The sequence below is a fragment of the Diabrotica virgifera genome, chromosome 2, assembly GCF_917563875.1.
Source record: "Diabrotica virgifera virgifera chromosome 2, PGI_DIABVI_V3a".
Lineage (NCBI taxonomy): Eukaryota > Metazoa > Arthropoda > Insecta > Coleoptera > Chrysomelidae > Diabrotica > Diabrotica virgifera.
The window spans coordinates 111168680-111195156 of record NC_065444.1 but is presented as its reverse complement, the minus strand read 5'-3'; positions in this window follow the sequence as shown (position 1 = coordinate 111195156).

Here is a 26477-nt window from a genome sequence, read left to right as displayed (position 1 = left end):
TTCAAATCCCACTCGGTGTCAGTTGTTTAGATATTTATTAATTTGGCTAGTCTTTACTATGGCTATGATATTCAAGCTTAAAATGTACCTCTCTGGTACGTTGTTCTAAGATATGCAATAGGCTAATGGGCAACTGCGAGACTTGCAAGACTCTTGCTGCAAGACCAAGACCAAGACCGGGAGCGCAATACCAAGACCAAGACCAGGTGTACTGGCGCAAGACCAAGACCAAGACTGTCTAAGTCTCGTATTGGTCTTGCACTTGGGCAACACTACTGATGATGTGTATGGATTCATATACGAAACGTCTTTCTAATAAAAGATGAAGTAGCAAATATCCTTTCTTTCATTCATATATATTCAATTTACAGTTTAATTTAATTAACTTAAGTTTATGCTGTCGTCACGTAGGAATTTTAAACATGGACCAGAGTATACTTACGGTGACAGCGTTAGGTACACCTCATGCATTTTTAAAACTTAACTCGTCGACTTCGTGCCGTAACACAAACACAGAATTTTTGCACGAAACTCTAATTAAAACAATATTTGCAAAAACTTTGTAATTTACCTCCGTCATGGTCTGGAACTTTTAATTGTTAAAGTTCACGGTAGACCGTCAAAATTAAAACAATAGAGTCTGTGGGGTTGCCCTCGAAGTTCATGTTGTATATTGCAGTGAGAAATAAATAAACGTTGAAACAACAGTTTACTTTTAGACGCTTGCCCAGTTTTGTTTAATTTATATTTATTCTAAAAATTCAAAACTATAGTACATTTTTAGTTCTCTCATTCTTATTCTTGTACAAGAGTTACGTAATCATTCAGTGTAGACCAGTAAATTTAGCACAAAATAAATTGATTTTTAAATACAGCAGCTATCGACCTACAAATTTTTGCATTGTATTCGGGATGGCATGGCATCAAGAAAAAATTCTGCAATAAACATTGGGTGAAAATGCATAATTGCATTTTAGGGCAGTCAATGAGGTTATTTGGCTCCGAATTCCATCCTACTACATCGATTTACTTGATATTTTCATAATACGTAGAGAATAGCTTAAGAAACAACGTCTACTCTATGTCGATGTGCGCTTTTATCTTAGGGATGGTTCCCACCCCTTCTCGGGGGTGTAAATTTTTTTGGTTAAAATAACCACGGAAGTGGCTAGAGAATCTAATTCTAAGCAAAAACTGTTCAATATTTTTTTTGAAAACTCAATATTTTTTTTGAAAACTCAATATTTTTTGAGTTATTCGTGGTTGAAAATTGCCCGTTTTCATTGAAAAATTACACCTTTTCGGGCGGTTTTTGCGAATACCTTAAAATCTATACATCTAACGAAAAAAACTATACAACATATTTTTGTAGCTTATAAAAAACAAAGAGATTCGTTCCTTCATATATCTTCTAGTTGGTACCGGATGTCCACTTATATTTTCCCCCATTTTAACTGCCTATAACTTCTAAACGGCTTAAGATAGAAATATGCGGTTTTCGCTAAAATAGTTTATTTTAGTAAAAGTTTTGTCTGAATGGACTGAATTTTTTATATCGCTTTCAAATACGAAAATAAAAATGGCGGATTTTTGAAAAAAACGTTGTTGACTTTTTTTTAATGGAATACCCAGTATATGTTTTTGTAAATTGAAATAAAGGTCATTCACCTATCCAGCAATATAAAGTTTTTCAAAATCGGTTGTCAAATCACTGAGTAATTAATTTTAAAATGAGCGGTGCAACGTGGATATCACATACCTAAATAAAATAACGAAGCAAAATGATATTATGTTATGTGATGTCCACATTGCATCTTGCAAATTGATGATAGCCTGAGCCAAAATAAATGACTGAGCAATTAATTCTTAAAATGAGAGATGCAATGTGGAAATCACATATTATGTTATTTAGGTATGGGATATCCACCTTGCACCTCTCATTTTAAAAATTAATTACTCAGTGATTTGACAACCTATTTTGAAAAACTTTATATCGCTGGATAAGTGAATGACTTTTCTTTTAATTTACAAAAAAATATACTGGGTATTCCATTAAAGAAAAGTCAATAACGTTTTTTTCAAAAATCCGCCATTTTTCTTTTCATATTTGAAAGCGATATAAAAAATTCAGTCCATTCAGACAAAACTTTTACTAAAATAAAACATTTCAGCGAAAACCGCATATTTCTATCTTGAGCCGTTTAGAAGTTATAGGCAGTTAAATTGGGGGAAAATATAAGTGGACACCCGGTATTACAAATTACAAAAAGAGATATGGTAGGTGAGAAGAGTTTGTTTTTTTGGTGCATGCTGAAATCGGTGTATTCAACTTGAAATAAAAGAGAAACGGTCGATTTTAGTTGTATAATGCTACCTATACCTTTTGTAGTGATTGAAAAGACCTTTAGAATGAGCCACATTAAATGTCGATTACATTCAAAGTAAGCGAGATATGCTGAGAAAAACTTGATGACTAATGGAATTTAAAAAAATGTGGAGTACATTTAACCCCTCATCGATCAGAATTTAAATGCATCGTTTTCCTTCTACAATACTTTTTATCATAGTGTTATTTCTATGTTCAAAAAGTTGGACGGGTTTAAAATGGATAGTTTTTGAAAAAAATAAGATCAAATTATAGAGTGCATTTTTAAATTTTCTTAAGAATCTTCCTTTTTCTCCATGTAACTCGAAAATGATAAGAGATACGAAAAAGCAGTACCACACAAAAATGTAGGATTTTGTTGAGTAAAAATTTTGTTTTATGTTTCATTATTGTATCTCTTATCATTTTCAAGTTACATGTAGAAAAATACGATTTTTAAGGGAATCTAAAAATGCGCTCTATAAATTGATCTTATTTTTTTTTAAAAAACCATTCATTTTAAACCCTCCAACTTTTTAAACCCGTCCATAATACTATAATAACCGGTATTTAGAAGTAAAATGATGCATAAAATTCTGGTGGATGAGAGGTTAAATATACTTCTCATTTTTTCTTAAAATACATTAATCATCAATTTTTTTGCAGCATATTTCGCTAAGTTTGAATGCAATATGCTTAATATTGCTCATTTTAAAGATCTTTTTAAGCACTACAAAAGGTGTTGGTAACATTATACACCTAAAATCGACCGTTTGTCTGTTATTTCAAGTTGAATACAACGATTTGAGCATGCACCAAAAAAACAAACTATTTTCACCTGCCATATCTCTTTTTATATTATAACTAGAAGATTTGTGAAGGACCCAGTCTCTTTGGTTTTTTATAAGCTACAAAAATGTTTTATATAGTTTTTTTAGTTAGCTGCATAGTTTTTAAGATATTTGCAAAAAACTGTTCGAAAAAGTGTTATGTTTCAATGAAAATGACCTATTTTCAACCACGAATAACTCAAAAAATATTGAGTTTTCAAAAAAAAAATTATAGAACAGTTTTTGCTTACAATTAAGTTATCTAGCTACTTCCGTGGTTATTGTAACCAAGAAATTTTCTACCCCCGAGAAGGGGTGGGAACCACCCCCCAAGATAAAAGCACACATCGGCATACGGTAGACTTTGAATTAGGAGATAAGTAGAGGCTATTCCTAAAATTTCATTAAAATCCATGCAGTAGGATAGAATTCGGAGGTAATATCCTATTTTTGCTCCCATTGACTGGCGTATTTAGAGTACATACAATGTATCCAGAGGTGCATAAAGATGTCAAAATCAGTATATTAAAAGCCAGATTTTGTTACTCGGTGGTTGTTGGGTCAAGGAACATGAATACGCCATAAGGCCCGTCATCTGGAGTTTCAAGGGTTTTCGGCACTAAATTGATTCAAACCGATTACTCGGGACGAAGTTGATGCGTACAAATTACTCGGTGGTTTTTGGGGTTGCTGAACACGAATATGCCATCCGAACTAACACCCATTTTTCACGATTTTACCAGTATCCGTCTTTCAGTTTTTTCTTTGGCATGGCTTCGTCGACTTAATTATTCCATGATCTTCTTATCGTCCTCGTCTTCTTGTTTCTTTTGGGCTCCATTCTTCAACCTTGTTTATCCATGTATTTTCTGCTCTACGTAAGTGGCCGTACTATTTTAGTGTTCTTTTATTTATTTACTGTAGGGCGTTTTTCCACTTTCATTATTCTCCTTACCTATTCATTTGATATCCTGTCTCTTGTGGGCAGGCCACATGATCTTCTCCAGTATTCCGTTTTCTTTATATTTATTTTCAGGCTCACCTTTCTTTATTCCTCTTTTAGCTTTCTTTTCTTACCACATAACTGATATCTTCCTGATCTTGAGCCGTCACCACCTGGTGGTCTGCGAAACACCATATGTAGTGATAAGAATCAACCCTTATCGGTATTCCCATATCACTACATTTTGACTTCCAGTGTGTTAGTGGTTGTTCTAAAAATATTTTAACTTAGAGTTAGTGACATTTTACATTCCTGTAGTAATTCTTTTATTGTTTTGAAGTTGGTAACTATCTTGTTTCCGATTTTTATATATACTTCATTTCCCCTGTGTATGATCTTGATTGCTTGTGTTAGGTTAGCTTGTATCCCTAGTTTTGTCATTGCTTTGTAGTAGTTTCTCCTTTGCACAGTGTCGCATGCATTCCTAAGGTCTACAAACGCCGTGTGTACATCTCTGTTCTTAGCTTTTAGTGTATTTTATTGTATACATAAATATGATCAGGGTCAAGTGGAGACACTTATGGCGAATACTAAAAGAAGTAGGCGTACCCCAACACCTTATTTCGCTTATAACTGAACTATACGAACACACTACTGGATCAGTTAAAGTGCTTGACACACTTTCAAACGAATTTCATCCAGAACGGGGTGTCAGACAGGGATGTATACTATCTCCACAATCATTCAATTTATATGGAGAGCATATTATGAGAAGAGCACTTGAAGGATGGGAAAAACGCATCTCAATAAATGGTCATAAAATAAACATTCTACGTTTCGCAGATGACACAGCCCTTCTTGAAAATAGTCAAGCAGAGCTGATTGATCTTATACGACTGGTTGAAAACGAAAGTCAAATACTTGGTCTGCAATTAAACATATCAAAGACAAAGATCATGATAGTGGATAGACTACATAACAATCATCCACACATAACCACAATTGATCGGTTTGAGGTTGTGAGCTCATACTTACATCTGGGATCATTAAGCACAAACACAAGGTCCGTGAACTTAGCCCGAAAAAGTCGGGAAAAAAAATGCGATTGATGCCATTCGTTTGTCCATTGATTGTCCACGTTTGTCCACCATTTTATTTCGTTAGTCCACCCATCAATTCTTTTTTATAAACAAAAATTTTTTTTCGGGCTAACTTCACAAATCCACAAATTTTCGATAATTTAAAAAAACTCTTGCTATATTGTTTGTCCATGTTTGTCCACCACATAATTTTTTTTGTCCACCCTCTGAAACAACCCCCTGTTAATTGTAATTATTTTTTTATTTCTTAATTCGGGCTAACTTCACGTTCTCTTATATGGGCATTTAAACGTTAATTCGGGTGCAGAATCACAACTAAGCGTTTGTCCACCCCTTTGCATCATTTGTCCAACCCCTTAAAGTGCGAAACAACCCCCCTGTTAATTGTAATTATTTTTTTATTTCTTAATTCGGGCTAACTTCACGTCCGTTTAAACGTGTATTTTAAAGTTAAATCGGGTGAAGAATCACAACTACCCGTTTGTCCACCCCTTCGCAGCGTTTGTCCTGCCCCTTAAAGTGCGAAACAACCCCCCTGTTAATTGTAATTATTTTTTTATTTCTTAATTCGGGCTAGCTTCAGGTTCCCTTAAATGGGCATTTAAGCGTTAATTCGGGTGCAGAATCACAACTACCCGTTTGTCCACCCCTTCGCAGCGTTTGTCCAACCCCTTAAAGTGCGAAACAACCCCCCTGTTAATTGTAATTATTTTTTTATTCCTTAATTCGGGCTAGCTTCAGGTTCCCTTAAATGGGCATTTAAGCGTTAATTCGGGTGCAGAATCACAACTACCCGTTTGTCCACCCCTTCGCAGCGTTTGTCCAGCCCCTTAAAGTGCGAAACAACACCCTAGTTAATTGTAACTATTTCTTTATTTCTTTATTCGGGCTAACTTCACGTTCTCTTAAATGGGCATTTAAACGTTAATTCGGGTGCAGAATCACAACTGCAAGTTTGTCCACCCTTTCGCAGCGTTTGTCCAACCCCTTAAAGTGCGAAACAACCCCCCTGTTAATTGTAATTATTTTTTTATTTCTTAATTCGGGCTAGCTTTACGTTCCCTTAAATGGGCATTTAAACGTTAATTCAGGTGCAGAATCACAACTACCCGTTTGTCCACCCCTTCGCAGCGTTTGTCCAACCCCTTAAATTGCGAAACAACCCCCCTGTTAATTGTAATTATTTTTTTATTTCTTAATTCGGGCTAGCTTTACGTTCCCTTAAATGGGCATTTAAACGTTAATTCGGGTGCAGAATCACAACTACCCGTTTGTCCACCTCTTCGCAGCGTTTGTCCAACCCCTTAAAGTGCGAAACAAGACCCCTGTTAATTGTAATTATTTTTTTATTTCTTAATTCGGGCTAACTTCACGTCCGTTTAAACGCGTATTTTAAAGTTAATTCGGGTGAAGAATCACAACTACCCGTTTATCCTCCCATTCGCAGCGTTTGTCCAGCCCCTTAAAGTGCGAAACAACCCCCTAGTTAATTGTAATTATTTTTTTATTTCTTAATTCGTGCTAGCTTTTAAATGCCCATTTAAGGGAACGTGAAGCTAGCCCGAATTAAGAAATAAAAAAATAATTGCAATTAACAGGGGGGTTGTTTCGCACTTTAAGGGGTTGGACAAACGCTGCGAAGGGGTGGACAAACGGGTAGTTGTGATTCTGCACCTGAATTAACGTTTAAATGCCCATTTAAGAGAACGTGAAGCTAGCCCGAATTAAGAAATAAAAAAATAATTACAATTAACAGGGGGGTTGTTTCGCACTTTAATGGGTTGGACAAACGATGCGAAGGTGTGGACAAACGGGTAGTTGTGATTCTGCACCCGAATTAACGTTTAAATGCCCATTTAAGGGAACGTGAAGCTAGCCCGAATTAAGAAATAAAAAAATAATTACAATTAACAGGGGGGTTGTTTCGTACTTTAAGGGGTTGGACTAACGCTGCGAAGGGGTGGACAAACGGGTAGTTGTGATTCTGCACCCGAATTAACGTTTAAATGCCCATTTAAGGGAACGTGAAGCTAGCCCGAATTAAGAAATAAAAAAATAATTACAATTAACAAGGGGGTTGTTTCGTACTTTAAGGGGTTGGACTAACGCTGCGAAGGGGTGGACAAACGGGTAGTTATGATTCTGCACCCGAATTAACGTTTAAATGCCCATTTAAGAGAACGTGAAGTTAGCCCGAATAAAGAAATAAAAAAATAATTACAATTAACAGGGGGGTTGTTTCGCACTTTAAATGGTTGGACAAACGCTGCGAAGGGGTGGACAAACGGGTAGTTGTGATTCTGCACCCGAATTAACGCTTAAATGCCCATTTAAGGGAACCTGAAGCTAGCCCGAATTAAGAAATAAAAAAATAATTACAATTAACAGTGGGGTTGTTTCGCACTGTAATGGGTTGGACAAACGATGCGAAGGTGTGGACAAACGGGTAGTTGTGATTCTGCATCCGAATTAACGTTTAAATGCCCATTTAAGGGAACGTGAAGCTAGCCCGAATTAATAAATAAAAAAATAATTACAATTAACAGGGGGGTTGTTTCGCAATTTAAGGGGTTGGACAAACGCTGCGAAGGGGTGGACAAACGGGTAGTTGTGATTCTGCACCCGAATTAACGTTTAAATGCCCATTTAAGGGAACGTGAAGTTAGCCCGAATAAAGAAATAAAAAAATAATTACAATTAACGAGGGGGTTGTTTCGTACTTTAGGGGGTTGGACAAACGCAGCGAAGGGGTGGAAAAACGGGTAGTTGTGATTCTGCACCCGAATTAACGTTTAAATGCCCATTTAAGACAACGTGCAGTTAGCCCGAATAAAGAAATAAAAAAATAATTACAATTAACGAGGGGGTTGTTTCGCACTTTAAGGGGTTGGACAAACGCTGCGAAGGTGTGGACAAACGGGTAGTTGTGATTCTGCACCCGAATTAACGTTTAAATGCCCATTTAAGGGAACGTGAAGCTAGCCCCAATTAAGAAATAAAAAAATAATTACAATTAACAGGGGGGTTGTTTCGCACTTTAAGGGGCTGGACAAACGCTGCGAAGGGGTGGACAAACGGGTAGTTGTGATTCTTCACCCGAATTAACGTTTAAATGCCCATTTAAGAGAACGTGAAGTTGCCCGAATAAAGAAATAAAAAAATAATTACAATTAACAGGGGGTTGTTTCGCACTTTAAGGGGTTGGACAAACGCTGCAAAGGGGTCGACAAACGCTTAGTTGTGATTCTGCACCCGAATTAACGTTTAAATGCCCATTTAAGAGAACGTGAAGTTAGCCCGAATAAAGAAATAAAAAAATAATTACAATTGACGAGGGGGTTGTTTCGCACTTTAAGGGGTTGGACAAACGCTGCGAAGGAGTGGACAAACGGGTATTTGTGATTCTGCACCCGAATTAACGTTTAAATACCTATATAAGAGAACTTGAAGTTAGCCCGAATTAAGAATTAAAAAAATAATTACAAATAACGAGGGGGTTGTTTCGCACTTTAAGGGGCTGGACAAACGCTGCGAAGGGGTGGACAAACGGGTAGTTGTGATTCTTCACCCGATTTAACTTTAAAATACACGTTTAAACGGACGTGAAGTTAGCCCGAATTAAGAAATAAAAAAATAATTACAATTAACAGGGGGGTTGTTTCGCACTTTAAGGGGTTGGACAAATGCTGCAAAGGGGTGGACAAACGCTTAGTTGTGATTCTGCACCCGAATTAACGTTTAAATGCCCATTTAAGAGAACGTGAAGTTAGCCCGAATTAAGAAATAAAAAAATAATTACAATTAACAGGGGTTTGTTTCAGAGGGTGGACAAAAAAAAATTATGTGGTGGACAAACATGGACAAACGATGGACAAACAATATAGCAAGAGTTTTAAATTTTCGAAAATTTGTGGATTTGTGAAGTTAGCCCGAAAAAAAATTTTTGTTTATAAAAAAGAATTGATGGGTGGACTAACGAAATAAAATGGTGGACAAACGTGGACAATCAATGGACAAACGAATGGCATCAATCGCATTTTTTTCCCCGACTTTTTCGGGCTAACTTCACGGAGCTACAAACACAGGGTCACTACAGGAAGAAATAAAACGTAGATGTGATCTAGCAAAAGTCTGTCTGTCTGTGTTTAGATTTATGACCTTGGTTTGAACCAATTGGCCAGCTCAATTTTTTTTTATTTTCATAGACACAATTTCCTAATTTTAACTGATATACATTATATTTTAATAATCACAAACATATATTACATACATTACATTAAAAATACATACTAATAAAACACTATTACTAAATACTTATACTAAACCACTAATTGATATTAATTTTTTTTTTCTTTTTTTTTCTTTCGCGCTAAGACCTAAACCCGATTCATCCTCGCGGAGGTTTAGGCCTTCTTTGTGATTTTTTTGTTTTTTTTTTGTTTTTTTTTATTTTGTTTTTTTTTTATTGTTTTTTAATATTTATTTATTTTTTTTTATTATTTTTTTTTTCTTTTTTTTTGTTTTTTTATATATATATATATATTTTTTTTTAAATTTTTTTATATATATATATTTTTTTTAAATATCAATGTTCATATTTTTTAAGTGGTTATAAACAATTTTATACAAATTTATATTTCGTGTACATAAAATGGAATTTAAATTGGTGGGGAGAGTAACTCCTACTGTTTGTAGATTCTTATATAACTGTTGATTCAGCATCTGGAAGTTTGCGCAATCGAAAATCACATGCTCTAAAGTACCCAACTCCCCGCATGTGCAGTTTTGAGAAGTGGCCAACCCTAGTTTATTTTTGTGAACTGGATATAAACCATGTTTGTTCCTTGCTCTATTTAAGGTTTTAATGAAGTGCCGATTTGTAATGTCGTTAAACCACGGTTTTCTATAAATTTTTGGTTGGATATCATGAAATCGTACACCTTTAAGAGAGATATCATATTCCAGTTGCCATTGCTCCATTTGTTTTTTCTTAAACCATTGTCGTAGATCAGTGACTGGCATTAATGGTTCTTCTATCGTTTCCCCTGTTGTAGTAGCATCCTTGGCAAGTCTATCCACTATTTCATTTCCGTTAATTCCATAATGAGCCTTAATCCAAACCAAAGAAATTTGTTTACCTGTATTCGTAAGTAACTGGATTGTTTCTAAAATTTTTATAATTACTACTGATGAAGTGCTTGATAATTTAGTTTGTACTATTGTGTCTACCGAACTTTTGCTATCTGTTAATATAACAAACTTATTCTTGTGATGGATATTAATATACCTCAAAGCTTGAAGAATTGCGATGAGCTCAGCAGTATAACTAGACATTTGATTTGAAAGTTTAAATTTTTTGGATAGATTTTCATTTGAATGGTAAAAGGCGCATCCAGTTGACTCAGCGAATTTGGATCCATCTGTATAAATACAATCGGACTCCGGCCATCTTTTCAGAATTGTTTTCTCAACAAACGTATTTTTGTTAAATTGATTAACATGTGGTTCAATATTAAGATAATAATAAGGAATTTGTAGTTCTAATAGGTTATAATCACAATTATAAAAGGGAAGGATGTCATTTCTGTAAACCTCGCTATTAAATTGGATTAATAGCTGATAACTGCTTATTACTTTGGGATGAATTTTACGTCGCCAGAAGGGTCTATCTATTTTTGAATTGAGGTTTTGTATTTTCTCAGATCTTTTCTGTGCTAGGAGTTTTGACATAAAAACATCACACAAAAATTGCCGTCTAAGATGCAATGGAGGCTCTGCTGCTTCAATTTCTAAAATATGTGTTGGTGTGCTTTGTATACATCCAAGACAAAGTCGTAAACACTTATTTTTTATTTTTTCCAATATCTCTAATTGAGTAAAATTTGCATTTCCATATAAAATACAACCATAGTCAATCACTGAACGTATTAGTGCTCTATAGAAGATTAGTGATATATTTGGATCGGCTCCCCACTTTGTGTGGCTAAAAGCTCTTAGTACATTTATTGTGTTTTCACATTTTTTTGACAAATGATGAATATGTTCTTTCCAAGAGAGCTTTTGATTTAAAATTATGCCAAGGTATTTAACAGATGTTTTATATGGGAATGTGAAAGGTCCTATATTAATTTGGTTTGATGGTTGATAACGTCTTCTCGTAAATGAACACATGACTAATTTAATCTTGAGAGATGCTGAATCCATTTCTTTGTGACCATTCGGCAATTCTTTCTGTGGCGTTTTCTAATGCATTGATTGAAGCTTCGATCGACTTCTTTTCCGTATAAATTCAAAAGTCGTCTGCGTACTGAAGTATTCTAGTTTCTTCGGTAATAGAACTAGTAACATCATCAGTGTACAGAATAAACAATAATGGACTTAAAATACTTCCTTGAGGCAATCCAATTGATGTTGATTTGGGCGTACCTATCACTCCATTTATATTTAAATACACTTTTCTATCACGGTATAACTTCATTAAGTTCGCAATAACCCCTTCTGGAATTCCTATGGCGTATAATTTATCTGTCAATATGTCTAGATTAACTACATCATATGCTCCCTTAATGTCTAAAAATAGGCAGGATATTGAGTTGTTACGAGTAAATGCTAATTGTACATCAGTAACAAATAATGTTGTAACTTCTTGAGTTGAACGTCCTCTTCTGAATGCATATTGGACTGCTGATAATAATTGATTTTTCTCCAGCCAGTGTTCTAACCTGTTTTTAATAAGTCGTTCGTACGTTTTCATTATACAAGACCCCAATGCAATAGGTCTGTAGGAGTCTGCAGAATCTCTAGGTTTATTAGGTTTAAGAATAGGTACTATTAAATATTTTTTCCAATCGTCTGGTATGTTCGACTTGTTTGTATATATACTGTTATAAATGCCTAATAAGCGCTGCTTAGTTATAAATGGAATCTCAGCAATCATTGGGTAATGGATGTTGTCTATTCCGGGAGACGTATTATTTCTTTTCTTACAAGCTTGTTGTAATTCGTTCATTGTGAAAGGTTTATTTAGCATGTGATCATTTGTATAATTATTTTTGAACTCTCTTGGTTTTTCGTTAACCCAATTCGGACAGATTTTACTATGAAAATATTCTGTCCAGTCTCCCCACTCTATTTGATGTCTATTTGCTTGTTTCCTGTTTTTGAATCTGTTTAATTTAGCCCAAACATCTTTCATTGGAGTATTTTTGTTCAAACTTTCACAATACGATTTCCAACTAGCTCTTTTTGCTTCATTTGTAATTCTTTTAACGATCGCATCTTGATTTTGATACTTATTAAGATTATCCAAATTTGGATTCTCTTTATATTTACTAAATAACTGCTTGCGTTTCGTTACTGCATCTTGGCAGTCATTATTCCACCATGGTTTGCATTTTCCCAAGTATTTCGTTTATTTGTACTCTTTTTTGGTATAGCTACGGTAGCTGCTTCGTTCATATCTTCTAATAATTTGTCATAACTATCGTCAATAACATTCAATGATTTTTCATATAACAAAATGCTAAATTTTCTCCAGTCTGCCTTGTTAATTTTCCATATTTTATGACTTTTTGTTGGTGGTGGCGTTCCTCTAAGTTGACATTTCATGAGTATTGGCAAATGGTTAGAGCCATGGGGATCTTGAAGTACCTCCCACTGGAATAATTGACTAATATTTTGAGAGCATATAGTAATATCAATAGCACTTTTTCTTTGGCCTGGTCTAGTAACAAGGGTTGGTTCCCCTGTATTTAAAAATACTAGATTTAATGAGTTTATTGCTTCTAACAGGTTTCTTCCTTCAAAATCTTCTAGATCTGATCCAAAAGCCGAATGATGCGAATTAAAATCCCCACCAATTATACATGGTTTTGGTGTGCTATTAAAAAAATTAAGAAATTGTGTCAGTGTAACTCTACTCAAAGGTTTTATGTAAACTGAAACAAGATAAACTTCCTTAACTTGACCAATCCGAACACACACACACTTAGCCATAATCTTTTCCATTTGAGGTAAATCTATCTCAGAAAAACTAATTTCATCCTTAATTAAAATTGCTACACCAGCTTTTCCATCTTCTCTATCTAAACGTGAACAATTATAACCTACGAAATTATAATAAATATTTGGTTTAAACCAAGTCTCCGAAAGAAGACCTATATTGATTTTATATTCATGAAGTAAATACACTCCAAATTACATTTATTTGAAACTGCCGATCGGCAGTTCCATTGTGTAATAGAAAAGGTTTTGTTCATGTCTGCGAGCTTAATCCCTGTTTATTGAGTCTGTCCTTAATAATATTAACCACTTCAAACTGTTGAACATTTAAAATATTATCCCTATTTAAAGACTTTAATATATCCATAACTAATTCAAATACTAATGTTATCGTTTCTGTTTCTGACATTTCATTCGTTTTAATAATATTCTCTCGGTAAGATTCTTGACTCAAAATACCCCCTTGTAACCTAGCGATTTCAATTGGTTTAGTCATTTTGATTGCTTCATTAATACAAGGATCAGGTGTTTGAGGCCTGGCCCTTTTCGTTGGATTTCTATAGATAGTGTATTTAAGGGAATCTATGGGGCTAGACTGCGAAAAACCTGAAGAATATGGAAGAGCAGCTTGACTGGGAAGGAGTGGAAAAGATTTTTGAGACGCTAATTCTATGGGAAATTGAGGATTTAATGTTTTATTTTCACTAGTAGTTGCATTTGCATATGTTCTATTGGGGATTAATTTAATTGCGTCATTGTATGTTAAATTTTTTTGAGACATAATATCTTTAATAGTTTTTTGCCTCAGATATTCAGGACACAGCTGAAAATCTGTAGTTAAATGATCTCCGTTGCACTGAAGACATTTATTGTTTGGGTTTTCCGTGCATTTGGAGGATAAATGTTCACCGTGACATTTGAAACATCTAGACTTACCACAAAAGTCGCCACAGCAAAAATGACCACAATATGGAAGGACTGTCAAATTTCAAGAGCGTTAAAGATGAGGTTGATCAACTGCTTAATATTCCCAATACTGACCTACGGATGTGAATCTTGGACCATGAGAAATTCGGAAAGAAGAAAGATAGACGCCACTGAAATGTTCTGTTGGAGACGAATGCTACGAATTCCTTGGACCGACCATAGAATAAAATAATTCAATTTTAAGAGAGCTAAAAGTTAGCCAACGACTCTCCAGTAAAGTCCATCTACAACAATTAAAATACTTTGGACATGTTATGAGAGCAAACACAGAAAACATGGAAAGGCTCATTATACGAGGAAAGGTGGAAGGCCGAAGATCACGAGAAACATCCTCAACAAGATGGATCGATCAAATTACAGGAATATGCAAAAGACCTATGCATGAGTTAAAAGAAATGACCAGAGACAGAGATCTTTGGAGACGGACAATACACGACATCACGTCGGCCACTACACTCCTTCCTGGGGGTCAGGATTGAAGAGAGAGAAATATGATCTAGACATGATTTCCCTGCTGTGAATCCTGCTTGCTCTTCACCGACTTTACCTTTTATACTTTTTCCATTTTTTTCCTGAGGATCCTGCCACACAGTCTTCCCATAGTAGTGATGAGTGCGATGACGTCTATTCTTCTGTAGTTTTCGCATTCTTTTCTATTTTCTTTCGTATTATATCGATGTTTAGTCTTCCCGCCATTGTTTAGGAATGTCCTCTCCATTTATTGCTCTTTCCATGATTTGGCATGAATCATAGAAAATGAACACAAAAACATGAATAACCGCTTAAAGCCTATTTATTTCTTATTAACGCTCTATTTTGTAATCAATTCCAATATTAGTTTGACAATTTCAGTCTATACCGAGAGTAAGTTGAAATTCAGCGACATGAGACTAGGATATGGAGCATGTAGGAACGACAAATAGTACCCGAAATGTTCAGTTTCCGCATATAAACCAGTTCTGAATCCAATAATATTCTCATTATTCGACGATTTCTGTTGATTTAATAGAGTTCGGGTTCAATGTAAATGCGGGAAGTTGTTTGGAAAGAGCGTTTCGCTGATGCTCTCTGTGCACTATATTTTGACGGAAAATGGACTTTTAGAGAACAGAATTACGACATTTTGAAGTTTAAATGGTAGCGGAAGTGGATGCCGGAGATATTTTTCACGGTTTAAATTTGATTTTTAAATCAACCCGATCGAGAAGTGGTGTACTTACTTTATTTTTAAAGAAATTATGATAGTAGAATTTACTTTATTTACATAAAGCACAAAGCAATGTACAAAGCAATAAATAGAACCATTCAACAAAAAATAAAACTGAAAAAGAAAAATGGATAATTGATGGATTTGACAGTTACTTGATGGAAGTTCATTTTATCTAACAATAAAACACTGAAAACGTTTGTTTTCTATACTTCCACAAAATTTATTATAACTATGTGACTACAGCTGGCTGTTTCGGCAGAGTACCTTTCTCAAGTGATTTAGTTTACTATGGGTTTGCCTTTTTAAAGTCTTTAACTGAAGAGGTTGAGGAGTAGGGAGCTGTTTTTCTCGAGTTGGTCATTCAGAATTATATCTGTAGTTTTTAATTTATTAATTTCCATAGATTCTAATAAAGATAGCTGATGGCCTTTATTTTGAATATGCAGAATTTGAAACTCTTCATTAAAAGAATGATTATGATCTAGAAGGTGAAGTGCGTATGTAGAAGTGTCTGTTTTTCCATTGTTGAAAGCCCTTTTGTGTTCTGCTATCCGTTTGTCAGAGGTTCTGCCAGTTTGACCGATGTAAGTTTTCGGACAGTCACCACAAGTTAGTTTGTAGACACCACTCTGTAGTTGTTTTCTCTTTCGGTTCTTATTGTTCTTCATATATTTGCTTAAGTTGTTGTTAGTTCTGAAAGCTGGTGTTATTCCTTTCTTTTTTATGTATCTGGCTAATTTTGTTGTTATCTTGCCCGTATATGTGACAGAGCAGAAGGTACTGGGTTCTTTCTGTGGTGGTGGATAGACTAATTTCAGGGCTTTCTTATGGACTTTTTGGTTTAAAATTTTATTAATTTTTTGTTCGTTATAGCCATTGTTTAGTGCAGGAGCTAACAGGCAACTTGACCAATTTCTATCATACATTAATTCACTTCATAGTAGTATTGAGTTTACAATAGAAACAGAACAGAATAAGTCCATAAACTTTCTAGATGTAACAATTACCAGACTACACAACAGACATGAGTTATTTGTATATCATAGACCTACCTATACTGACACAACTATACACAATTCATCATCCTGTCCTACATAACACAAATTAGCAGCCTACCATAGCATGATACATAGACTGACAGAAATTCTCATGTCAAAAAATAACTTGGAAATAGAACTGACCATCATTAAACAAATAGCAGTAAACAATGGCTATAACGAACAAACAATTAATAAAATTTTAAACCAAACACTCCATAAGAAAGCCCTGAAATTAGTCTATCCACCACCACAGAAAGAACCCAGTACCTTCTACTCTATCACATATACGGGCAAGATAACAACAAAAATAGCCAGATACATAAAAAAGAAAGGAATAACACCAGCTCTCAGAACTAACAACAACTTAAGCAAATATATTAAGATCAATAAGAGCCGAAAGAGAAAACAACTACAGAGTGGTGTCTACAAACTAACTTGTGGTGACTTTCCGAAAACTTACATCGGTCAAACTGGCAGAACCTTTGACAAACGGATAGAAGAACACAAAAGGGCTTTCAACAATAGAAAAACAGACACTTTTACATACGCACTTCACCTTCTAGATCATAATCATTCTTTTAATGAAGAGTTTCAAATTCTGCATATTCAAAATAAAAGCCTTAAGCTATATTTATTAGAATCTATGGAAATTAATAAATTAAAAAATACAGATATAATTCTGAATGACCAACTCGAGACAAACAGCTCCCCACTCCTCAACCTCTTCAGTTAAAGGCTTTAAAAAGGCAAACCCATAGTAAACTAAATCACTTAAGAAAGGCACTCTGCCGAAAGCTGCAGTCACATAGTTATAATAAATTTTGCGGAAGTATAGAAAACAAACGTTTTCAGTGTTTTATTGTTAGAAAAACGGATGACAGGACAATGTTGAGGTCGAAGACTTATATCAAAAACATGATGACTTCCATCTTCATAAGAAACTCAAGTAATTCACAGGCAAGACATAGTCACCAGGACCAAATAATCTAATCAACACAGAAGGCAATTCGATTTCAAGCCGTGAAGAGCAAATAAACATGTGAGAAGACTATAAAATACAAAGGAGTTCTTCTATGACATCAGATAACCTCCTACATTACGTGAAGAAAACGTCGAAGGCCTCCAATACTGAAGTCCGAACTGGAATCTGCTCTACGTCAACAAAAAAACCACAAATCTGCAGAAAAATATAAAATACCAGGTGAGTTATTAATCAACGAGGAAAACTTAGACCTTTTGTTTGGACTATTTAATAATATTTAGAGTACAGGAGCGATCTCTAAAAGATGGCTTGAATTCGTCTTCATACCACTGCCTGAAAAGAAGAACGCCAAATTATGCCAGAACTTCCACCTTATAAGTCTATTAAATAATATTCTGAAACTTTTCTTGCGAATCATACAGAACAGAATATACAGGATGAAGCAGATAAAAATCCTATTAGAAATATCTCTAGAACTAAAGGTAACAGAATCATGAAAATTGGAATAAAGGGGTTTTGAAGAGTGATCTATTCGTATTCAATGAAAATACAGTCGGAAAAATGAAAGAATACCCATGAACGAACATATAAAACACGCTGTATTTTCCTGTCACCGTGTCACAAAGAAAATTTTCCAGTGCAAGTACAATGTAACAATAATTATTACATGTACTTGCGCTGGTCAATTTTTTGTGTGACACAGTTACAGGAAAATAAAGCGTGTTTTATATGTTCGTTCATGGGTATTTTTTCATTTTTCCTACTGTATTTATATCTATTTGCTATTGTTCTTTTCATGATCATTTTTCAGTGCGTAACAAATGATAGGAAAAAGGGTAAGTCCGTGATAATACACATTTATGACATTTATTCTAACATATAATTTTAGTTAAATCTGACAGTTGTCACATTTTATTTTCAATTTGGAATAAAAACAAATCAAATGTGTTTCTTGCATTTATAAAATGGTATTTTCTTTGATTTGTATAGTCTTATAAATTATACAGATTATATTTGTAATATTATTATCTAATTAAAAAAAATATTTTTTATTATGGCGCCATCTATCGACAACTAGAATAACTAGAATAAATGTTATAAATGTCACCGACGAAATGTAATCACCGACGTGCCTTTTTTTCTGTCACATACAATTTAATGCGTTAGAAAGAAATCGAAAAACTGTGACGCACTGAAAGATGATCATGAGAAAAAGAATACTTCCGGTTATATATAACTTGTTTTTTTTTAAATGGGACACCCTGTATATTTTTACATTTTTTTATTCTTCCCGATGCCTTCTTTCTTAAAATATGAGGTTTTGTAATAATATACAGGGTAGTTTAAAAGATAATTACGTTTATTTTCTTAATTTCGCTGCAACATTCACAATTCACACCCTGTAGAATTGTATTAGTTTGACATCGAAAACTCTATTTATGTTCAAATGGTTTTTAGTATAGTCTACTATTGTTAATAATTGTTAGTATAGCTAATTTTTTAATTTTACTATACAGGGTTGGTAAAAACTCGGAATGAGTCTTTTCTGAGTTTTCTTAAATGGAACACCCTGTATTTTAGTATTGTAAGGAAATGATATTTTATGGTACTTTTTTATTTCTTAAGCATTCCCTATACCTAACTGCTTTAGTTTGTGAGTTATTGGTGATTTAAGCCAAATATTAATTGCAACAAAAAATACGTGAAATTTGATTAGGTTGGCCGTGAAAATATTCAATCACAAATAATTTTTCGGAAATAGATACATATTAATCTAGACTGATTCTTAATATGTATTAGCAATAATGGTTGATCTATCAAAATACCTACGTAGTTAAAATTGTTGGTTCGATTAACAATTAAGCACAAATTAAAGCATTTGGGTATAGGGAATGCTGAAGAAATAAAAAAGTACCATAAAATATCATTTCATTGCAATATTCAAATACAGGGTGTTCCATTTAAGGAAGCTCAGAAAATACTCATTCCGAGTTTGGACCAACCCTGTATACTAAAATTAAAAAAATGGCTATACTGACAATTCTTAACAATAGTATTATAAAAATTATTTGAACATAATTAGAGTTTTTGATGTCAAACTACTACAATAGGGAACTTGCACATAAAAATATTTTTGAATAAAATTGTTAATTTATGTTCAAAAATATTATGTTCAAAATATTACGCCTTAAAAATTAATAATGTACGCACAACAACTGCTAATAGATGCGCACGAAAATTGACCGTTTCAAACAAGTTCAAAAGCGCGCACTGGGCTCTAACGTCACCAACCATAATGTTTACCACTGTTCTCGTTTAGCTAGTGCGAGAGGTGCACCGTGCAGACATTTTGCAATTTTAAAGATTTTCATTTATTTATAATATTGTTTTTAGTTTACGTAAATACATTTTTATTTTACAACCTATCTCAAATGCCAAATTATATTATAAAGTTGGAACAAAATTAAATACTTATATCACATTTCTTAAAAATATATACCTAAGTGTGTCCATAGATACTACTAAAAAATTACTTATAAAAAGAAAGGACGTTTTATGAAAATATATAAATAAATATTTAATTTAAAATTTGAATTTCATTCTCACATAAGAAATAAAAAATATTTTATGGATAAAACTTTATTTTATCAAAGTTTTATTCCATTTATTTTTAATAATCACCACAGCCAAATAGATGGGGAAGAATATTTACACTCTAAAAGTCTTGTGCTATTAATCAAACTGCCAATAAGACCTGCGTCATATCCTATCCAAATATAAGTAAATTTTGAATTATTTTCAAAGTTTTTACTTGATTATGGACAACACAATTAGATTTTAGCTCTCTGTCTCGGTTTTCTAACAACATAACTTTTTAAATCCAAAACGTTAGTCCCTTATAATAATTAAATGTTCCCAATATACTTCTGGTCGTAATATTTTGTAATAAACAAAATTAAAACCTATCATTTATATATATTTTAGATTCATAACAAAGGAGAAATAAATAAACCTTCAAAATAAACAAAACTTTTAGTAATAAAAGTAAGATTAATAGGTCGGGATCCCGCGTATGAAAAAAAAGTTTATTAATAGCAAGCTGAAAATTTGTTAATAGCTTAAGGGTGTCTAGTCGGACAAACTTTGATATATGGGAACACTGGAACAGGGGAAGTTTTAATTGTGGAACAGGTTAAAAATTTGGAACGGTCAGACCACGAAAACGGCACATGTATTTTGTCCGACAGAACAGACTTAAACTCTCCGAACAGAGATTAAACTCTCATGCAAAAATCAGACTGCTATTTATCACCAAATGGGCGTTTTAATGAGTGGAACATGTAGAATATGTCAAATGACAGGAATTATGACAGGTGATAAATAGCAGTCTGATTTTTGCATGAGAGTTTAATCTCTGTTAAGGAACAGAAATTTGCCCCTTCCAATATGTGTGAATCATCAACAGCTTGAATACGTAAACCAATACAAATCTTGGTGGCTGGTTCAACAATCAACTTTATAAACAAGAAGTAAGAGCGAGAATAGAGGTAGCCCGACAAGGGTTTATCAAAATAAAATGTTTATAGTTTGTATCAGTAATTAGCATTAATATCAGCAATAGTGCAGCCGATATGTGAAACAATTGTGCATTTAATGATAGAAGTATATAATTTGGACCACATATACTGCACACATAGAGGTTCAAATTTAGATATGAGGCCATCTCAGATTTTGCCTTTTACAAAAATGGCGGGGATTCAAAATGGCGACTGTACATTGTGACTAATAGCACGATAACTTTTGAACGAGACTTCAGATTTCAACCAAATTTGGTATATAGGTTCATTTTTTGATGTATAAGATCGAGGTCTTGAACCGGAAGATTCGCTTTACCAGAAGTTGTGTTTTTCCTGGTTTTTATGTAAAAATATGCTGTTTTTTTTTCAATTATTTCACCCTGTATGTATTAATTTTTCAAAAAGCTAATACCACCATTGAAAAGAGCGTAAAAATATTTTTTAGTAAATATTTTAACTTTTTATAGTTATGTTAATTACCATTTAATAAACGCAAAACGTATCTTCACATGTACCTATATGCGGCAGATTCGTGCAAATAATATAAGAATTATTGTGCATTTAATGGTAGAAGCATATAATTTGGACCACATATACTACACATATAAAGGTTCAAATTTAGATACAAGGGCATCTCAGTTTTTGTTCCTTTTACAAAAATGGCGGCGATTCAAAATGCATATACATATGTGACTAATAGCACGATAACTTTTGAACGAAACGTCAGATTTCAACCAAATTTGGTATAGGTATAGGTTCTTTTTTTGATGAATAATATCGAGGTCTTGAACCGGAAGAATCAGTTTACCAGAATTTGTGTTTTTACTGTTTTTTATGTAATAATATGTTTTTTCTTTTTCAATTCTTTCACCCTGTCTGTATACATTTTTCAAAAGGGTAACAATGCCATTGAAAAGAGTGTAAATATATTTTTTAGGAAATATTTTGAACTTTTCAGTTGTGTTAATTACCATTTAATAAATGCATCACTTATGTTCACATGTACCTATGAGCGGCAGATTCATTTTGAATGCCCGCCATTTTTGTAAAAGACTAAATCTGAGAAGGCCTCATATCTAAATTTGAATCTTTGTATGTGTAGTATGTGTGGTCCAAATTATATGCTTCTACCATTAAATGCACAATAATTCTTATATTATTATTTGCACGAATCTTCCGCACATAGGTACCTACATGTGAAGATACGTTATGCATGTATTAAATGGTAATTAATATAACTAAAGAGTTCAAAATATTTCCTAAAAAATATTTGTACGCTCTTTTTAACGCCGGTGTCACCTTTTTGAAAAATAAATATATACAGGGTGAAAGAATTGAAAAAGAAACAACATATTTTTACATAAAAAAAAACAGTAAAAACAAAATTTTGGTAAACCGATTCTTCCGGTTCAAAAAATCGATATTATTCATCAAAAAAAGAAGCTATATACCAAATTTGGTTGAAATCTGACATCTCGCTCAAAAGTTATCGTGCTATTAGTCACATATGTATAGTCGCCATTTTGAATGCCCGCCAGTTTTGTAAAAGGAACAAAAACTGAGATGGCCTCGTATCTAAATTTGAACCTCTATATGTCTAGTATATGTGGTCCAAATTATATGCTTCTACCTTTAAATGCACAATAATTCTTATAGTATTTGCACGAATCTGCCGCATATAGGTACATGTGAAGATACGTTTTGCACTTAATAAATGGTAATTTACATAACTAAAAAGTTAATTTGAATTAATTACGCTCTTTTTAATGGCCGTATTAACTATTTGGAAAATTAATACATACAGGGTGAAATAATTGAAAACAAAAAACAACATATTTTTACATAAAAAACAGGAAAAACACAACTTTTGGTAAACCGATTCTTCCGATTCAAGACCTCGATCTTATACACAAAAAAAGAACCTATATACCAAATTTGGTTGAAATTTGAAGTCTCGTTCAAAAGTTATCGTGCTATTAGTCCCATATGTACAGTCGCCATTTTGAATCCCCGCCATTTTTGTAAAAGGCAAAATCTGAGATGGCCTCCTATCTAATTGTGAACCTTTGTATGTGTAGCATATGTGGTCTAAATTATATGCTTCTATCATTAAATGCACAATTCTTATAATATTTGCACGAATCTGCCGCACTATTAGATGTCGTTTTCTGCATTGCTGTGCGGTCAATACTTTTGTATGGAACGGAGGCCAGGACACTCAACATAACTAATAAAAGAAGAATCTTGAAAATACCTTGGACAACCCACACCACCAACAAAATTGTTCTGACGAGAATAGGTACAGATAGGGAACTGCTAAAAATCATTATAGTCAGAAAAGTTAGTTACCTGGGACACATAATGGTACTGTGTCAAAACTGGACAAAACTAGGTACTGTCTTTTTCATTTTCGTTAACAATAATTTTGCCTATTTTGGTATTTTCTCGTCTTCTTCTTGTAGGGCATGGTTCTGTTTATTCTATCATCCCAGCTCTTGTGGTGTTGATGTTCAAATGTCATATCACCTCTTCGTAAGACCAATTCTTAGTGGTATTTTTGCATTGTGTTTACAAATTTTTAAGTAGAAATCTATAAATTTATTTTTTTATTTGAAATGATATTGCTCCGTTAGGGTGCAGACTGACTACTAACCTTGTTTTTCTTTTACAGGTAACTGCAATTGAAATTTAAATTATATTTAAGGACTAATTTCAAACCATGAAGGTAAGTTTAACAATCGCTTTAAATATAATTCGTACTTTGGTGACAAGTTCCATTTTTGTTTAATAATAATAAATATTAATATCTAAAAATATTTTTTCAAATAAATCGTTTGTGGCGATTATAGATAAAAATTGTTCAGGGGAAACACTGTGTGGAAAAAGAAGCGGTAGACCAGGATAAAATGTGTACTACGAACAAACCTGAGCAACGTAGTGGTTGGATCTGGAGTGTCTGATTTGAGGGATACCACGACAGTGCTTTTCTACAGATCAATCAACACGACATTAGAGACCAACTAGATCCAACGAAAGAAACCAAATGCATAATTGAAGCAGCTCGCACAACGATTCTAAAAATAAAATCATTGTTTTGTAACCACAACTTGAACCCAAAATTACATCAAAAAATGATCAAATGTTATATTTGGTCAGTTTTGTTACATGGCACCAAGCCCTGAACTGTAAAGGCTGATACGATCAATCGCCTAGAGGCGTCTGATATGTGGTTACATAGAAGAATGCTCCTAATACCCTAGAATACCCTAGATCGCGATATAGAACAAAGAAGCTATGTTAAATAGAGCAAAGGTCGTTCGTGAGATACTGAAAACTATTAAAATAAGAAAAATATCATACCTAGGGCATGTTCTTAGAGGAGACCGGTACAGAATCCTTCAGTTATCATGAACGGTAAAATCGTGGGCAGTAGAGGAATTGGAAGGAAGCAGATGTCAAGGCTCAATATCATTCGCGATTGGACAGGAATACGCAGTGCCGAACAACTATTTCTATTAGCTGAAAACCGTGAACAGCTAGCCAATGCAATTGCCAACGTTAGGGGGATCTAATGTGGCACAGAAAGCAGCGAAAAGTATCCAGATAGTTCTAAGGTCGATATTTCCTTTCCCAGAAGTTACCCACCCACGAAAGGGATGGAGCAGAGCTAGCACGCAACTCAGGTTTTATCTAGTATGCAGATGAGTAAAAAACTTCAGAAGTCGGGTGTAAGATATAATGTTCAGATTGTTCGTGGAAATGTAAACATCTCTACTCCACTAGGAGATTATTCCTCTGTATTCAAGGCAGAGATTTATTCAATCTCTCATCTACAACGGCGAACATTTTCCTGATAGTCGTGCAAGACCGGTTTACCAAATGGGTCATCGCCCAACCAATAAAAGCAGCATCTACGAACTCCATAATCGATATTCTACGATCAAAAGTAATCATGCAATTCGGTATCCCGAAGAAAGTCATCTCGGACAACGGCGCGCAATTCACAAGAAGCAGCTTTAAGGCATTCATAAAGTCCTACAACATAAGTCACATTATGACACCACCGTACTCAACTCAATGCAATCCAGTAGAACGAACGAACAAAGTACTGAAAACAATGATAGCTACTTACGTGAAGGATAACCATAAAGACTGGGACAAATTCATACCAGAGTTCTGCTATGCCATAAATTCGTCAAAACATGATTCGACAGGATTTTCACCAGCGCTTCTCAATTTTGGAAGAGAATTAGACACAACAGATGCGACAAACCATCAAGGTATACAGGGGTACACGGAAAACTTAAGCAAGTTAGAAGCGTTAAGAGAATTGGCGAAAGTGCACATGGAACACGCTTTCGAGGACCAAAAGAAACATTACGATCTAAGACGAAGAGACTGGCGGCCACATCCAGGAGATCTGGTAATGAAAAAGGAACACCATCTATCATCGGCTAGTGCAGCTTTCACCAGAAAACTAGCGCCAAAGTACTCAGGACCATACATAGTAACATCTGTGATATCACCAGTAATAATAATAATAATAATATGTAAGCACTACCCTGTGGGAGTTTTTTTGTCAGTTCTTCTATCAGGCGCGGCCCCCTGCGAATGGGGGATGCTTTCTGGGTATTCGTAGCGCCAATACCCAGAGAGTAGCAGGGATACTTGCCGTGGAACAAAAACTGACACCTGGCAGTAGGTATAAAATGCACACCCATGAGAATGGAGAATAATAATTTATGTTTAGGATCGCTGCCTGGGGATCGCCAGGGCACGTCTGGAGCCGGCGCTGGACGTGACAGCATGCGGGACGTCGGTGGCAGGGTGTTGAGGAGGCGGGCCCCTGTCATACAATCAGCTACAGCCCAACCACAACCACAAGCGAGCCAAACAACAACAAGAGCTCCACCCGCCGAAGGTGCTGCGCTGGATCATCAGCCGGCGCTCACTCAAGCGGGATGACCGAGGCAGCGCATGAAATGGACTGTGTCCATTAATGAAAATATTTTGCGCTTCTACTACAAGGTGACAAACCTCGGTCAAGAAACAATCGGCTACCGACAACAGCTTTATGCCGAATTTTGCAGGACGTACCCAGATATTCAAGTATCGGAGCAACGAGTATCAGACCAATACCGGGTAATTATAAGAAACAACCTTATCCCAGAGACTAGACGCAATACCATCAGAAGCGAAGTCGAACGGGAGATTCATAACAATGTTGTAATTGAAGATCAAGTCCCCAATGAAGTTCATGAGCAGATTCCTGAGCTTGCCATACAAGAAACTCAACCTGACAATACAGAGCAGAAAAACAACGAGCTACATGATAACCTAGTAAGCGAAATGGCACGTGCTGTACAAGAGTTTAATGGAACAAACCCACTTAGCAGACCACCGCTACCACGAATAAACTCTTGTAAGAGACTAGGTGTGCT